Raw genomic sequence first — 16,324 nt, 5'->3', positions numbered from 1 at the left:
TGGCTGTCCAAGAACTCGCTCTGTAGGCCAGGCTGGCCTTGAACTCAGAGATCCACCTGCCTCTCGAGTGCTGGGATTAAAGGAGTGCGCCACCATTGCCGGGCAATGAGAGATTTCTGTAGTAAGCCGAGTTGTATTCTTTTGGATATGCCTAAAGCAGTATGGACAAATTACATAGTATTTTTCTTTTTTCTTTTTTTTTTTTTCAAGATAGGGTTTCTCTGTATAACCCTGGATGTCCTAGAACATACTTTGTAGACCAGGCTGGCCTCTAACTCAGAGATCTTCCTGTCTCTGCCTCCCAAGTGCTGGGATTAAAGGTGTGCACCACCACCATATAGCAATTTTATTTTCAATCTTAAGCATGTTTTGCCTATGGTTGTGTTTTCTCCATGTATGTCAGTGCACTCCATGCCTGCTTGCTGCCTTTGGAGGCCATAGGAGGGTGTCAGATTCCCAGGTGGTTGTGAGCCACCATGTGGGGCTGGGAATTGAAGCTGGATCCTAAACTGGGAGGTGAGAGCGCATGCCTCTAATCCCAGAACTCGGGAGGCAGGACAGGCTCCAAAGCTGCACAGAGAAACCCTGTCTCAATAATGTGTGTGTGTGTGTGTGTGTGTGTGTGTGTGTGTGTATTCATATAAAGGACTGAATAGAGACCTGAAAATGTGAACTATTAAAAAAATGCAGGGGGAACCTTAAGATGCAAGTATAGGCAAAAGGCTTCTCAAGTACAACTTCAGTATTGGAAAATACTAGCAAGAATTCTTCAATAGTATTTTATCAAATTGAAAGTCTTCTGCACAACAAATGGAATAGCAGAGCGGACAAACCACTTACTGGGGGGGGGCGTAAACCTGTGACAGCTACTCATCCAAGAAGAAATTAATAGCCAAAATATAAAATGAACTCAAAAGTTAAACAATCAGAACAAATCATCGGATCAATCCGTAGGCACTTTTCAACTGAAGATGGAAAAAAAAATGATCAATGAATCTAGGAAAACATCTTTAGCCATCAAGGAAGTGTCAATCAATCAAAACTATGGAGAGGCTCTCTCATCTCAGTCAGAATAGCTATCACAGGAAAACAAAAATATTTAAACAAGACTGATGGCAATGGAAATCCATATGGAGTGACCCCCCTCCCTCAAAAAAAAATTGAAACTAGCAACAGGAGAGAGATTAACCTTGCAGTCATCTCTCCAGCCTTTATTTTTTCATGTTTTACTGATTAGTGAGACTAAGAATAATGTTTGGGGGTATTAATGAGGATGGACAGAAAGGACACCCTTTCTTCACTCTTGTTCTTAGAGGACACGTGTTCACCCCGCCCCCACCCCCACCCCCACCCCTGTTCAGGATGATGTTGGCTATCAGTTTGTTGCACGTGGCTTTTACTCCGTTTAGGCGTTATTGCAGCAATAGAAACTCTTAAGTGAAGTAGTAAAGGCAAAAGAGCCCTCTGAAAAACGCTGGGGCAGCCAGTGTGGTGAACTGCTGGACAGGGCTCAAAGAGGAACTCTGAGGTACTCAAGGAAGGAACCGGATGGGAAGACTTGGGCGGAGCGCACCAATGCTGGGCACAGAACTGGACGAACCTGCAGCTTTATCGTGAGAGAATAGCTGAGTGCGTGGCCACCAAAGGGCCGCTGGGGATCAGGAGCCTGCCCACACAGAAACTGCTACAAATTTCTCCTAGTGGCAGCAAGCAGTAGGGTTGCCTACCCCACCACAGGAGCTGGGAAGGGAAAATTCTGTCCTTGACCAGTCTTTTCCCGGCCTTTGAGCGCCCTCTACAGATAAAGTTTAAGACTGTGCGGGATTACTAGGGAGGTCCTCTACAGATGGCAGGTCACACCTAGGAGGCTGCCTGAGCCCTAGAATAGTTAAGAATAGGGCCCAACAAGAATCATAAACTTACTGAAAACATTACTCATATTTAGAGGGTACTTTGGTTTTTTTTTTGTAACTCAATTGCATGACTTCTAAGCTTGGACTTCTAAGCTTGGACTTCGGAAGGGGCAATGCTGTGTTACAATGTGAAAAGCTTGGGCGAGCCTGCTGGCTACAATGTAACAAAACAAGATTAAAAAAAAGAATTTGCAGTGAAGAAGCAGTGATTGAAACTAGAAGGTGAACCCATCTTGATTTTGTAGATGAAAGTCTCTCTCTCTCTCTCTCTCTCTCTCTCTCTCTCTCTCCATTTGTCTACACTTGTGTTACCCTGAATATTAGCCATATTAGTATTCCAATGTATGAATTCCATTGATTTTTTTCAAGGTCATCTCAAGGGCAGAAGTTATCAATATGAGTGATATTTTTCAAACAATAAAATACTAAATGACAAAGCACCGAATCAGGCCACAAGAAACAAGGTGTGACTGAGCATCCCAGGAGGCTGGGGTAAAGGAGGGCCTTCCCCTCTGGAGTTGTCAGTGGCTTGGGCGAAGGTTTGCCCTGAGCTGTTGACTCCTAGTTCACCCTGTGTCTGGACTGGCGTGAGGCCTGGCTTACAAGCCAAGCTTCCTGCCTCCCTTTCTCGTCTGGGCAGGCTGAAGAAGATAGCTCCTAGCTGCTAGTGGGGAAGGGAATTAGCGTCCCCAGGGCACCTGCTTTGAGTGAAACACTAAGTCTCATATATCATCTTACCTCCTGGGCTAAGTAGTCATTTTCACAGGCAGAGACTGGGTCTCAGTGAAGCCAAGGAAGGTGCCTGGGTTTGTAGTGAGAGGCAGAGCCAGGATTTGAATTCAGAACTGTCTGGGACTAAAGGTCAAGCTCATTCCTCAGTGTTAAGGAGAGGTGGGAGAGAAAGGCGGGGAGAATCTTTGGGGACACAAGAATGGAGGGAAGTCCCTCACCTTGGCATCAAGTTGAAGCCTTGTGCCAGCAGAGCAAGAATTCCAGCCCAATTAATAACTGCTCCAGTTGTTAATTCCTTTTCCCACCCCAGCCATAAAACTATCATTTTCTAGGTCTGTCGCCAGAAACCAGGTTATAGGAAAAGGTACGAAACCCTTTGTGCAACTCTTGTGGGTCCAGGTTTAACTTTAATAGATTCAAATTTTATTCAAGGCATTTCCAGAGATACCTTATAGTCTCACTGATTGAGACTGAGAAAATGGCTCCACAGTTGAGAGGTCTTGCTGTGTAAGCAAGGCTTCCTGAATTCAGATTCCCTAGGACCCATGAAAATCAGGGCTTGACTACGCATGTCTGTAACCTCGGCATTTGCGGAGGGGGCGCGGAGACAACTGGATCACTGGAGCTTTATAGCAAGATAACTGAGCAACGTGTTCAGTGAGGGGACCTGTCGCACGTCTCCCTCTGTGCAAACACCTGATAACGACTACTTCATTTCTTCTTGATTTCTTGGTTTGGCCTGTGAATAATGTACAAGCGTGCAAACATTTAGAAAATTTTTCTTTACTTTCTTCCGTTGTAGCGAATCCCTGGCTATTTTCACCCAGATCCACATCTTTGGCAGAATCAAATGGGTATCTCGCATCAGACCTCAGACCGCGGTTATTCCCCGTCGTGAAGTTCATGCCCTTGTGATGAATTCCTAATTGTTCCACCAGAGGGCAGCAAAGAAGCATGAACAGGGGAGCGAAGGCCGGAAGGAGTTTGCTGGCTGGAAAGGTCTCCAGGGAGTCCCCCAGAGGTGGTGTTCGCCTTTAATCCTAGCTCTTGGGGAGGCAGAGGCAAGTGGGTTTCCGTGAGTTCGAGAGTAGCCTGGTCTACAAAATGAGTTCCAGGACAGCCAGGGCTGTTACACAGGGAAACTCTGTCTCAAAAAAAAGGGGGGAGGGGGTTGAAAATCAAAGACAAAGCACCATACAGAGATTTTTTTTTTGAACTGAAAAAAAAAAGAAATAGAAGAATGAGCCAATATTGACTTTCAAACGTAAAATTTTTCTGAAAGCACAGCACAGATACACACCTTACACACACAGCACAGTGAACCGACTTTCTATTTCCCAGTCAGCGAGCACAGGCCTTCAGCAAACAGTCCTTCTGCCTCTGCCTCAGACACAGGCAAACCATGCCTTTCTGCTTCTTCTCAAAACCGTTGGTTTCACTTCCTTTTTGAAGGGCATGCTTTTCTCAAGAGATCTGGCCGGAAAGTGTTCCTTGCATAGCAGTGAGTGGCCCTGCATTTTCTAGCTTTATTTTGGCTGGAAGACACATAGCAAAGGTGGACATTGCCGTTGACAGCAGAAGTCTCTATTTCTGCCGTTAATGCTTCGCAGTCCGCTTTGGGCAATGACCTGGCGTAGCCTGGCTGTCGGGTACAACATGGTCAGAAGCAGGTTCAGGAGAAGAGGTGTTTTGGGATCTCATCAAAAAATCTTAGTATAAACTTTGGGAACACTAGGGAGGGTTTGTACAATGATGCAACAAACAGAAACTTGAATGAGAGACACTGCGGTAGTTTTAGTAAGGATGTCCTCCTTAGACTCTTGTATTTGAAACTTGGTTCCCAGTTGGTTGGTGCTGTCTGGGGGCAGTTTAGGTGGTGCAACCTTGCAGGAGGAAGTATATTACTGGGGGTAGGCTTTGGGGTTCAACGCCTCACACTGCTTCTGGTTCGTTCTTTCTGCTTTGTGTTTGCATTTGAAGACGTGAGCTCTCAGTTTTCTCTTCCTGCTGCCTCGCCTGCCTGCGGCTTGCTGCCACGCTTCTCTGCCAGGACAAACACTACTCTCTCTGGAACTGTAAGCCAAATAAACTCTTCCCATTCCAAGATGCCTTTGCTCATCGCGTTTTAGAGCAGTAACAAAAAAAAAAAATAACTAATACATACACCTTAGGTTATGTGTATGGCCCAGTTAGGGTGGCCTCACTTTGGAGGTGGCATTTCAAGCCGGGACAACACAAAATAGAGGGATAAACAGAAACGGGAGAGAGAACAGCGTGGTATTCTTCTGAGGTGGGATGCTATTGAGGGAACCTCCAAAAGAGCCCTGAGAAGGCTTGAGGAATCTTTCAAGACAAGTGGAGAACTTGTTTCATATATGGGGGTTGCTTAGAGACTTCAAAATAATTGCACAGAAGGGTTACATTTATCCACAGCCCAGCCGGCATGGAGACCATTCATTCTCTAGACCTTTCTGAACGCCAGTTCTCACCGATATTTTACTTTTGGGTTATGACAAGCTTCTGGAAGGGTTATACAGACAATAATTAGGCCCAGGTGTGGCAATGCACACACATCTGTAATCCCAGCATTTGGGAGGCTGAGGCAGCGTTACCTGCCTAGGTATGGTTCCAACCTGGACATTGGCATCCCTAAAAAGCGAGGTTTTATCAAAGCCTCCAAAGGCCAATTCAAAGGATCAGCAACAGCGGAAAAACAGAGAAAAAAGATGTATGCAAAAGTGTCCTGCTGGGAAGAGGAACCAATGGGGAGAGCCAGTGGCACCCAAGTCCACGTGGGGTCTTGATAGAATCTTTAGGCTCAGATGGAGGGCTGGGGGGTAAATGACCAAGCAGTCCTGGTCAGGCTGGGGCCCCGCCCACCACTGATCCTTGTCTCATCCTGCAAGTGGTTGTCCGAAGCCTGTGAAACCTGTCTGGGAGACAAATCTCCCTTCTAGCTGGCATCCAGCATTAGCCTTTCTCTCTCTCCCACCATGAGATTCATGGGGGGGGATTCTAACTTCATGGAGAACCAGTATTTCTTTTTAAAACTTCATTATAAATTTATTTACTCACTATAGTGTGTGTGTGTGTGTGCACATGCGCGCGTGTGTGCATGTACATGTGTATGCGTGTGTGTGTGTGTGTGTGTGTGTGTGTGTGGTATGTGCCTGAGAGTCACATGGAACTTACAGGAATCAGTTCTCTCTTCCTGTCATGTGGGCCGCAGGGATCAAATACTGGTCGTCAGACTTGGTGGCAGACTCCTTTATGAGCTGACCCATCTTGTGAGCCAGGACCATTATTTCAACGAACTGATAACCAAACAGAGGGACACGATGACTCTTTAGAGAGAATCGCATCTTTCCTGCCAAGAAGATTACAGAAGGAGGATGGCACCCACTTTGAAGCCAGCTTGGTCTACATACTAAGGACCAGGCCAATGTGGGCTCCATAGTAAAACTGGCCTGGCAGAAATAAAGATTTTTCTCAAGAGACACTTTTGTGTCTCTCAGACCATCAGATTATTAAACAGTGGATCCCAAAGAAGTAGGAATTTCTCTTGGAGTCTCACGTTGAGAGAAAGAAGTAAAAGGTGCCATCAGTTTCACTTCAGGACCCAAGAAGATGGGCTTGGGGAGCCTCTGCATCTCTCCGTCCCTCTTCCTGATGTGGCCACGTTGAGTAAATTTCCTTTTTCTCCTTTCCACTCTCAGTTGTCCAATTGAGGACAACTAGCCAAACCTGGGTGTGGTCCCCAAGTTCAGTACAATAACAGATCCAACAGATCCTATCTCACAAAACAGAAAGAAGTAAAACAAGAAAGGTTCCTTTCCCCTTTCTCTGTCTTCTCCTGGTGCCTGGGTATCGCCTACATTGGGCTCATTTGTATTTGCTTGTAACCACGTGTCCGGTTTCCTTCCATGGTCTTTGCCCTTTTCATCCCTTTCAAAGGCATCTTCTCAGTGAAGCACCTCTGGTTCACTACACTGGGTGGCTCCTACTCTAGCAGGGCTGCAAAGCTTCTGGTGCCTTCGTGGCCTTCAGAGCCATCTGGCACAGCATTTGCCTGTTGATAAGCAAAGAGAAACTCATGAAGCCTGGTTCTTCCTTGCCCTCCTTTGCTTTATCGGTGAATCCTTATTCTCAGAGCCCCTTGGAGGGAGTTGAAGTCTCTTTTAGTTTCCTGTTCGTGTGCCCCTTACTTTCCGAGAGAGGAGAAGCCAATGAATAAGCAGTCTTGTGGGGTTTTCTAGTTTTCATTTGCTTGTTTGTAGGTAGGGCCTCACTACATAGTCCTGGCTGGCCTTGAACTTGCTTTGCAGACCAGGCTGGCATCAAATTCACAGTGATCGACCTGTGTAGCATTAATAAGAACCAGAGACAGAAACTGGGGTTCAATCTGAAGGTCAGAAAAGCAAAACAGCCAGCCACTGGCTCTTACCTCTACCTCAGTCCAGAATGGTGATCCTGCCTCCAGGAATTTCAGAATGAGATTATGTCTGAGAGCTGTTTTCTCCTGTTTTATATTCCACTCCAGTGCTGGGATTAAAGGTGTGCACCACTACTGCCTGGTTTCTATGGCAAACTAGCATTGCTACTGGGATTAAAGGTGTGTATCACCACTGCCTGGTCTGTAAGGTTGACCAGGGGGGTTGTTTTAATCTCTGAACTTCAGGCAAACTTTATATATTAAAATACAGATGAAATATCACTACACACCCGCTTCCATGTGCCACCACGCCTGACCTAGGAAGAGATCTTAAAGTAGCTCTCAGATTTTCCTGGAGCCCTCCTGACACCGAGATGCTATTTGTAGCCCATGGGAGTCAAGTATAGTGAACGAGGAGGCAACGGTGACAGCTACATCCACAGTGCCACCCAGGACCAGTCCAACCCAGGGAGCTAGCAGGTTCTGCAAGGCAGAGAAAGACCATATTCGTCTTTGACTTTGGGTGGTAGATTCGAGCATATTAAGTCAGGCCCACGGAGTTTATCAGGTGTGGAAGGATGTTGGGAGGCTTTGTGGAAGAGCTCCAGGGTATGTAAATGTCATGACTCAGAGAGGGGAGGGCAGAGAATTACAGAGAACTAATTAAATCAGCACCTCCCACCCACGCTTTGTACCCAGCTTTGATCTGGCAGAAACGGCTAAGACATTTCTGTGCCGTTTTAGACGACATCGCCAGTGTTCTACTTTGGTGCCTTCCCAGTTGTGAACCTCTGGGGTCGCCCGACATTCGCTCAGAACAGATGATAAAGGACTTCAATAGCTCTTCACCAAGGTTATATTTATTAAGGGAGGGTGGTTCAGGATGTTGCTCTGCCCTGCCTATCTTCTGGAAAGGTTTTTCTATATAGTGATATAATGATAATCCATGAATGTTTTGCAGATTTGAAAAACTGCTGGAGACACAGCCAGGTGCAATGTACTTTCTCCTAACCTACAGCTTAAGCAGGGCTCGGTTAATTCAAAGGAAGCAACAAGAACAAAACCCCAAAAGGCACCATGCCAGGGTGGAAAAGGACACTCCCAGAGTTAAGCTGCCAAGAAGACTCTGAGACCAACCAGCTTCCTAGGTCAGCCACTGGCAGGGCTCAGTTTAGTGTGTGTTGCTGGTGACTGGTAGCTTCAGCCACAAGCAGTCTCTTTACACGGAGTCTATCCAAAGACCTTGGTCAACAGGAAGCTGCACCAGGAAGCCATGTTTGACTCTGTGTTTTGAGCTTTCCTTTTTGGCTTTCTCAGGCCTTATGTGGATATATGTGATGGGCACCATATATAGTCAGACTGGTCTGGCCTTATCAGTGTTGTGGTTTGATGACACGTTTCCCATGAGCCCTTAGTCCCTAGTTGGTGGTGCTACCTGGGAAGGCTGTGCCAATGAGTGCCTGGGAGTGGCCTGGCCCCTAGCCTAGCCTCTAGCCTAGCCCCACTTCCTGATTACATACCCAGCCTCCTGCTTCAACTGACTGTATCCCTTGAACTGTAAGGCAGAATAAAGTCTTCCTTCCTTAAATTGCTTCCTGTTGGTCATCTTGTCCCAGCAATAAAAGGCCATACACCTGGTAACAGCAGGGACAAACATAGAAGTCTCATACTCTATGTTCCCACGTCCTCCCTGGACCAGGGGACCATAAGGGTGGCTGCCACCATTCCAATTTGGAGTGAATCAATGAGTCTGAAACCTGCTGATTCTAAGCCCTTCCTCTCCCTAGACTGTGTGTGCGTGTAATTGTGTGTGTGTGTGTGTGTGTGTGTGTGTGGTGGGTCAGTGGCGTGAGTGTGTGTGCATGCGTGTGCATGTGTGTGTGTGGTGGGTCAGTGGCCTTTATGAAGTGTGTGTGAGTGTGTGTATGTGAGTGTGCGTGCATGTGCGTGTGTGTGTGCATGTGTGTGTGGTGGGTCAGTGGCCCTTATGGGGTGTGTGTGAGTGTGTGTGTGTTTGGGGGGGGGTCAGTAGCCCTTCTGGGGTATGGACTGTGGCTCTTTTCTTGCCAGATTCCTGCCAGGTTATCCCCACACCCTGGTCTTTTGATTTTCCATGCTTTAAAACATAGCCTTGTTAATAATCTTAAATCTCTTTATCTCGGTCTGGGGGGATATGGGAATAAAAGACAGAACAAGCCTGGCCTAGTGTCACAAGCTCGTAATCCCAGCTACTTGGGAGATGGAGGGAGAGGGATATTAAACCAAGGTCAGCCGGGACAATTTAACCAAGACGGCCTCTCGAAATAAAACGTTAGAGGTCTGGGAAGATGGCTTAGTGGGTAAGGGAGCTGGCTGTGCAAGCTAATGACCTAAGTTCAGAGCTCCAGCACCGGTGGGAAGCATGGCCTGTGGTCCCCGACACTGGGATGGGGGCTCTCTGCATGGCCTGTGGTCCCCGACACTGGGATGGGGGCTCTCTGCATGGCCTGTGGTCCCCGACACTGATGCATGAGGGCTCTCTGCATGGCCTGTGGTCCCCGCCGCTGGGATTGGGACTCTCTGCATAGCCTGTGGCCTCCGATTCTGGGATTGGGGCTCTCTGCACTACCTATGGCCCCCGACTCTAGGATGGGGCTCTCTGCATGGCCTGTGGCACCTAACACTGGGATGGGGACTCACTGCATGGCCTATGGCCCCCAACACTGGGATGGGGGCTCTCTGCATGGCCTGTGGCCCCCGACACTGGGATAGGGGCTCTCTGCATGGCCTGTGGCCCCCGACACTGGGATGGGGACTCACTGCATGGCCTGTGGTCCCCGATGCTGAGATTGGGACTCACTGCATGGCCTGTGGTCCCCAATGCTGGGATTGGGACTCTCTGCATGGCCTGTGGTCCCCGGAACTGGGGTGGGGACTGCATCGAAGTACCTTTGCTGGCAGTTTGAAGTCCAGTGTGAAATCACTTACTTTCTTCTTCAGAGTGGTTGGAGATTGGGCATTGGCGCGCGCGCGTGTGTGTTCTTTCATTATCTGCCCTGGCTGATCCCGGATCCTGCTAGTTCTAATCTTTCTGCCTCCACCTCCCTGAGTGCTGAGATTACAAGCGTGCACCAGGCATCCATCCGGTTTACCCATCCGATTTACACGGTGTATGTTTTCTGCAGGCAAAGCAAACACTCCACCCCACAGCCACGTTCCTGGCCCGGCTCAGAAAGGCGGGTGTGTGTGTGTGGGGTGTGTGTGTGTGTGTGGGGGGGGGGAATAAGGAAGTGTCTTCAAGAATTGGCGGGGGCTCCTAAGGCGAGGGACGGTGGGGCAGCCTATAGCAAGAACGGCTGGCTGGCACCGTGATACCAACTAATGATTAACTTGTTGCGGGATGAGTCATTCCTCTACGCTGGGTGAAGTTTTCGCCGAACTCTTTCAATTGCGAGTTTTCCTTCCTCCTCGCTGAAGGCTGGAACCCGCCCTTCTGCGGAGGGCGCTTGATCGGCTCCCCTTCCCTGACCTCGGGTGATCGGGTTTTAAAGCCTGGCTTCTTGGAATTGCTGGGAAACGGTGGCCAAGCTGGGTGGGAACAGGAAGTGAGCTCGCTCCTGGAGCTGTGGGCCCGGCGTGGAGCCTTCGAAAGCAAAAGTTAGCTCGGCCTCCGGCGGCGGGCGGGAGTCGCAGATCTTCTCCCCCAAGCCACTCGCCCGGGTCCCCGGAGCTGTGACCGGCGGGAGAGCCCCGGAGCAGTGACCGCTCTGCGATCAGGTGAGTGCGGCTCTGCGGCCTCGTTCCACTCCCACCAGCCGGCAGAACCCTCGGCGCCTTCCTCTCCAGAAAACCTCAGACAACTTCTTAGGCTTACTGTCTTTTTAACTCGACTCTGGAACCTGGAGCTGAGTTAATCACGCGCTGATATCACTGTGTGGAGTCCTCTCGCCTCTGCTGCGTGTCCTCCCGCGTTTTATGCTCTTCCAACCCTTAAAAGACACCGCCAAACCCGGCACCTTCAAATTCTCTCTCCATTTCGCCCCTCCCTCAATCTGTTTCTCTCCCTCTCCCCTCTTTACGTCCTCCTCCCCCACTTCCTTGAGCTTTTAAACTTCTGATTTTCCTGCCGGTCACTCACTCTTGTAACTACTTGAGACTTTAAAGCTATTGGTAATTAGCATATAGTCTTATTTCTATTTCTTAGTTTTTTTTTTAAAGGAAGTCCTCTATGTCCCTTCTGCTTGGTTAGCTCTCCGTTTCTTTCTTTAAAACATGATTTATTTCTATTTCTATTTTATGTCTATGAGCGTTTTGCCTGCAAGTATGTCTGTACACCTGTTGTGTACGCGCGCGCGCTCCCGCGCCTGTGCAGTGGTGGGGGGTGGGGTGGGCACAGATCCCCCTGGACCTGGAGTTCCAGATAGTTTAAGCCACCATGTGGATGCTGGGAACGGAGCACAGATACTCTGCAGGAGTGGTAAGGGCTCTAAACTGCTGAGCCATCTCTCCAGTCCCAACAAATCAGTTTTTATGAATAGGGGAGTGATCCAATTAAAATGATGAACACTCTCGTTTCTTACTATTCGGCTGCGTCTCTTCACCCAGGATGGAGAAGATGACCCTGTAACACCAGGTCGTGTAGCTGGTGTTTTATTCTGCCCAGTAATGCCACAATGAGAAAATCAAATCCCGTTTGCGGTTTAATCCAATCCAGGAAATAACATGACTTCGTCAGCAGCCTGTACTGCAAGGCCACTTCACCCTATTCGGCCTGCCTTTTTTTTTTTTTTTTTTTTTTTTTTTTTTTTTGTGAAGCTTCTAACTTGAAATTTTTTTAGTAAGAAAGTGGGCATCTTCTTGCTTCATTCCGTATTTCCCAGGTTTACTGACCCACTTACATATGGCATCTGATGCATTTCCGCTTAGCAGAGTTTCTTTTCATTGGTGATATTTTCGGGCAGTTGTATGGTTCCGGTATTACCATGAAAGCTGCAGTCGCTGCCCTCAGGAAGCTCACGGTCTTGGACAGGAAATGCGGGCCCAGAACTGGGGTAGAGGTTGTAAGTAGCTACCATACTAAGTCCTGGAGTGGATTAAGACACAAACGGATTTGAGTCTGTTTGCTGTGGTCTTGCCCAGGTTCTTGGGCAGAATCACAAGCCAGGGCAGGTACTGATATCATGGGGTCGCCCTAGCCCCGCCCTCCTGGATGCCGAGGTACTTTTGGACAGGCCATTGATCCTCTCAACTGCCAAATCGGGGCGCTTTACTCTGATAGCTTCCTCCTATGGTGGGTAGCAGCAAGTGTCTTCAAAGTTCTTTCTCTTTTTTAACACCAGAACCCATTTTAACTAATTCCCAGCAGGGAGCTTATGTGTTTGATCATTGTTTGGTTCACGTCCTTGGTGAGATTGAGGAAACCTTCCATTTTAGAGTTCTTTAAGGAGGTGTGACTGGGAACTTTCGAACTGGGACCAAAGAGAACATCCGTGTTTGTAACAGAGTCCGCTGTGGTAGTCGGATGTCCTTCAAAGCTCAGGACTTCAGGCCCATCAGAGGTGTTACCAATAGTTACAGGGTGAAAACATTGTAGTCATATGGCTACAATGTAACCCAGAAACAGCTTTAAAACCCCTGAAAACTAGGGGCCCGGAAGTGGTGGCTCTGCCTTGAATCCCAGCACTCTGGAGGCAGAGGCAGGTGGATCCCTGAGTTTGAGGCCAGCCTGGTCTACAGAGAGCTCCATCACAGCCGGGGCTACACAAAGAAACCCTATCTCGAAAAACAAACAAACAAACAAAAAATCCTGAAATATGGAAAGAAAGCATTTTTGTTATTGTCCCATCTGTATTTCTTACTTCGACTAAAGCAATAAGGCTTTAGTGGTAAAATGATTATCTAAAGAGTTAACTCTTTCTGTCCCATACCCAGAGCCAAAAGCCCTGCCACCCTTCACGCCTCTTTGTCAGTTGATTTAATTTTAGAAATTCATCCATTTCTTTTAGATCCTAGAAGTGAGCAAAATCACAGTTTTTCAGGTATAGCCATGGTTTTTTGGTGAATTTTTGTAAATTTCATAGTTATCAGTTGTAATGTCTTTCCTTTTGCCTCTCACTTTATTAATCTGGGTTTTCTCTCTTTTAGTTAGTAGGTCTTCTTTATCTTTTGTTAGTATCAACTTTGCTTCTTCAATTCTTTGTGAATCTCTTTTTGGTTTTGTTTCATTAATTTCTGCCCTTATCGTAATAATTTTTCCCATATGTCTTAGTTACTATTCTGTTGCCGTGAAGAGACCCCATGAAAACATTTAACTGTGGGCTGGCTTATAGTTTCAGAGGGGTTAGTTCATTATCATCACTGTGGGGGGCATGGTGGCGGGCAGACAGGCGAGGCAGTGGGGCAGTAGCTGAGAGTTCTCATGATCCACAAGTTCCAGGCCAATGGAGAGTGAGAAACAGGGCTTGCTGTGGGCTTTTGAAACCCCAGAACTCACCCTGTGTTTCTCCCTTTTCTCATTCTTCTCAAACAGTTCCAGTTAACCGGAGACAAGCATTCAAACAAATAAACAAAAATTGGCCCCGAGGGCCATTCTCTTTCAAACCATCACACCTGGTATAAGCTTGTTCTGGTTTTCCTGAGGCCTTAAGGGGTTACTATTGTCCATTTGATCTGTGACCTCAACGGAGCCATGAGCTGTGCTGGAGTCACATGCAGGCAGCAGGCTGCATGGAGCTGCTAACCCAAAGAGTTGCTTCTGTTTTTAAGTCACTCTGCTGGGGGGCTGCCTTAACTCAGGTGCTTTTTTCCCCCTGTCTACTGATAAGAATGAGGTATTGAGCCGGGCGATGGTGGCGCACGCCTTTAATCCCAGCACTCGGGAGGCAGAGGCAGGAGGATCTCTGTGAGTTCGAGACCAGCCTGGTCTACAGAGCTAGTTCCAGGACAGGCTCCAAAGCCACAGGGAAACCCTGTCTTGAAAAACCAAAAAAAAAAGAGGTATTGAAGTCACCCACTTATGGTGTTTGAATTAATTCATGGCTTTACCCTTAGCAGAATTTGATTTATTCACACGCCAATGAATAAATGTCCTCTTGATGGATTGTCTCTCAGTCTGTATGAGGTGACCCTCTCTGGACTGAAATCTGACATTTGAACAGTGGCACTGGCTTGTTTCAGAGACCCGTTTGCTTGGACATCCTTTTCTCTCTGTTCACCTTTAACGCAGTGTTTGTTATCTTTGATGTTGAGGTGAATGTTTTTTGGCGGCAACAAATAGATGGATCCTGGTTTTGGTTGGTTTGTTTGTTTCGGTTTTGATACAGGAATCACTAGTATTGAGAATTACTATTGAAAGGTTCTGCCCAAGAACTATGTCCCACAGTTTCCAAATGAGACCTCATGAAACTAAAAGACATCTGCATAGTGAAGGATCTGTTAATTGGGCAAAGGGACAGCATACAGGATGGGAGAAAGATCTTTACACACCGTTTATCTGACAAAGCATTAGCATCTAGACAATACAAAGAACTAAACGTGTAGGCCAGTTGGTTGTGGCGCATGCCTTTACCCTCAGCTATCGGACTTGGAAGGCAAGTGCAGGCAGCTCTCTGTGAGTTCAAGGTCAGCCTGGTCGACAAAGCAAGAAAAACACAGAGAAACCTTGTCTCAAAAAAAAAAAAAAATCAGCAAAACAAAACAAACAAAAAACAGAAAGAAAGCAAAGAACTAAAAATGTAAGCAATAAGAATTCAAATAACTCGATTAATAAGCGAGTCAATGAAACGAACAGGTGGTTCTCAGAAGATGAAATGAAGGCCCAGGAATTGGCAGAGGGGGCAGAGGCACTTGGCATTGAGCCAGACGGCCTTAGTTCCTTCCCTAGAACACACACAATGGGAGGGTGGACTCCCGAAAGAAAGTTCTCACTCCTATGAGTGACGAGAATGTCCCTCATTCTCAAATAAATAAGTGAGTAAGTAAGTCATTAAATAAATGATAAAAAACAACAACAACAACTCACAAATAGCTAAAAGCAATGAAACAATTCTCCACTTCATTAGCCATCAGAGAACTGTGAATTAAAGTACATTGAGATTCCATTTTATCCCCGTCAGGATAGTAGTCATTAAGATAAAAAATGGCCACAGATGCTTGAAAGAAATTAGACAGAAGGCAGAAGGGACCTGTAGACCCTGCTGATGGCGATGCAAGCTGGGCTAGCCTCTGGAACATCAATGCGGAGGTTGTTCCAAAACTTAACAATAGATCTTCTGTGTGACCCAGCTGTATCTATGCTCAGGATTCTAAGCCAACATGTCAGAGAGACACGTGTACATCCATAGTTATTCACAATAGCTAAATTATGGAACATTAACAACAGAGGAATGGATGAGGAAAATGTGGCATTTTACACACACACCCACACCCATACCCACACCCACACCCACCCACCCACACACGCACGCACGCACGCACGCACGCATGCACTCACATGTAGTAGGAGTCTGTTTGCTTGTTCCTGGCTGCTCAGCCCCAAAATAATCACTCAGAAACCGTATTATTTGCAATACTGTTTGGCCAATAGCTTAAGTGTATTTCTGGCTAAGTCTTATATCTTAATTTAACCCATCTTTATTAATCTGTGTATTGCCACGTGACTGTGGCTTACTGGGTAAAGTTCTGGAGTCTGTATCCTGCAGGCTTATATGGTTTCTTCTGATTCACCTTCTTTTTCCCAGCATTCAGTTTAGTTTTCCCTGCCTAGCTCTACTCTTTTGCCCTATCACAGGCCAAGACAGTTTCTTTATTAACCAATAGTATTCACAGCATACAGAGGGGAATCCCACATCCCCTCCCCTTTTCTGTCTAAATGAAAAGAAAGGTTTTAATTTTAATATAGTAAAATTACATATAGCAAAATAGGTATCAAGCAAGAATTACAGTTACAATATCTATATCTACTTTATCTCTTATCATAACTAAGGAAAACCATATCTATTCTTCAAATCCATCAAAGACTCCAGAAGGATATAGTATTACCAAATTAAACAAGAAGTGCATTGTAAGCAACTTCCAAAACTCTAGAATTGACAGAGACATCTCACTGCCTGGACAGTCACCCAAGGTTCTTCTGTATCATTGCTTCCATCTGTAGCTTACAGGCCCATAGTATCCAGCAGACTTTTCCACAAAGCAGGAAGTTTCAAAGACAGTTCTGCTTATATTGGCAGTTTGTCAGTCACTTTCTTCTGTGTCCTGAAGAATGTCT

General features: G+C 46.8%; 1 protein-coding gene across 2 annotated transcripts in view; it reads left to right on the top strand.

The window, feature by feature from the left end:
- Nucleotides 1–16,324, top strand: part of Cflar (CASP8 and FADD like apoptosis regulator) — an 80,526-nt gene that overhangs the window by 57,151 nt on the left and 7,051 nt on the right. The window contains exon 11 of one of the 2 annotated variants that reach the window (XR_007594792.1): nucleotides 3,448–5,614. The exons of the other annotated variant lie outside the window; for it this stretch is intronic. The gene's annotated coding sequence lies outside the window, so the exon portion shown is untranslated. Of the gene's footprint in view, nucleotides 1–3,447; nucleotides 5,615–16,324 lie in introns of those variants that run through there. 2 annotated transcript variants of the gene reach the window in all.

This window comes from Alexandromys fortis, unplaced genomic scaffold (assembly GCF_014885135.2).
Source record: "Alexandromys fortis isolate MF-2015 unplaced genomic scaffold, M_Fortis_MF-2015_v1.1 scaffold_65, whole genome shotgun sequence".
Taxonomy (NCBI): Eukaryota; Metazoa; Chordata; class Mammalia; order Rodentia; family Cricetidae; genus Alexandromys; species Alexandromys fortis.
The sequence above is the reverse complement of the archived record's forward strand: the minus strand, read 5'-3'. Positions and strand labels throughout refer to the sequence as shown.